The sequence below is a fragment of the Mus caroli genome, chromosome 19 (assembly GCF_900094665.2).
Source record: "Mus caroli chromosome 19, CAROLI_EIJ_v1.1, whole genome shotgun sequence".
NCBI classification, from domain to species: domain Eukaryota; kingdom Metazoa; phylum Chordata; class Mammalia; order Rodentia; family Muridae; genus Mus; species Mus caroli.
The window spans coordinates 48,774,144-48,776,039 of NC_034588.1; positions in this window are offsets into that span (position 1 = coordinate 48,774,144).

Sequence of the window (1,896 nt, forward strand, 5' to 3'; positions counted from 1 at the left end):
AGGGGAAAAAAAAAAAAAAAAAAAAAAAAAAAAAGATAATCAACACAAATCCATGCCATACTGCTTAGATAGTTGAAAATGCTTTCTAAAAGAATGCTAAAAGACAGTTAGAGAAGAAAGACAAGGGAGAGAAAAACTACACAACTATTAAGAATCTTCAAATACCCAAAATATTGTTGATATCATGCCAGGTACTAGAGGAATACAGGAGATCCTGTATACATAGTTGAAATCATAAAACTAGCAATGCAGAAAGAGTGCATGCTACCCTGCCCTGAGGAACTTGCAACTACTCAGATGATATGGGTAAGGATAAAAAAAAAAAGGAAAGAATATATAGATATCAGAAAAGGATAGACTTGTCACATGCTCACCTCTAATATCATGTCCACATTATGGTATGTAGGTCATGACAAAATATAAGCAACTAAAAATGGCACTATACAGATCATATATGACCTATTGTAGAAACAGAAAATGTCAAACGTCTTTTGTAAACATTGTATAAAGAAATTAAAATATGTCCTTAAAATTTACATTGAAAACACTTTAACTCATTTAACATTTTTTATGCATTGAGTTAAATTACGTGTTTAAAGTCAACTTTATCCAGTTCTAAATTGTGGCTACTGGAAAACTGAATTAAATTATTGGCTTGTATCCTATTTCTCCTGGAAGAACTGATCTGGAATTTCTTACTGCCATTCTCATAACAGTTTAAATATGAATCATTGACTTTAGAAATTCAGGAAGATGAAGGAGATAAGACTCAAGATTTAATATATTTCTGCCTCTTAAGGACTTAAAACTAGAGCCAGGCTTTATTGACTAATAGGAATTTGATGAAAGAAAATGGAAAAATTGAAAAGCAATGATCTAAGTCATAAAGTTGGCAATGAGTTTGACACAAGAAAATGGTTATTTGCCTATAATTATAATCATTTCAAACAGCACCTGAAAACGGTCAAACAAGGAAGATTGGGCCAGGATGATTTTGTTTTTAAGTTAACACTGTACAATGAAAGGAATAATGTATTTTTCTAATTTGAAATGGTAATGAACAACAAGAGAAAAATGGCTAGTCATCCACTATTTGATAGTCCCAATGCCTGCCCCTGATTTAAAATACTCTTAGCGTGCTCAGCACAATTACTGGCATGTGAAAATCAAAGCAATTCTGTGTGAGGTTGAAGAACCTCAGAATGTTGAGAAAGCTTAAACTTTCAGAGCCCTAACTAGCAAGAACTCAGAGTGGAGCCAGGTTTCCCAGGTACAGTAGGCATAATTCTATCCAAACTATTTTAATAAGGCTCCAACCTTTCCTTTAGCCCATCACCCAGCACAGGTAGCAGAAGAGAAAAAGTTATTAGGACATAGGGGAAGTAGCCCTGTTTAGACATAGTTCTTTGGGGGTGATTCCAATCTTCATTGTCAGGTTATCAGTAGCTCAGTCCACTAGGAAACACCAAAATATGAATCAGCCGCTTCAGTCCAGTTCTCTCCTCAGTTAATAGGCATCAACCAGCCAGGGCAGCTCAATGCAGAAGTCGCAAGGCCAGCCAACAGAAGCAGCAAGAAGCCACAGGAACCTCTCGAGAAGTTCTTGGTGGAGTTTCTAAATCATCACCACAAACAGAGCTCAGCAACATCACAATGTTAAGTGAACCAATACATGTGTTCCATTAGCTAACCATAGTGAGGCAGAGCAAAGCAAGCCAGTGTTTGAACTCCCACTGTCTGTGGGGTCATATTTACATTCCTTCTGACATCCATCCCTTCACATGTTTGCCAGAGCAAAACATCCTTTCACCTGTATCTACTTCAGGAAAACATCCTTCCATCTGTGTGCCCCAGCAAAACATAATGTGACATAGCTGACTTTCCAAAGAAACAAGA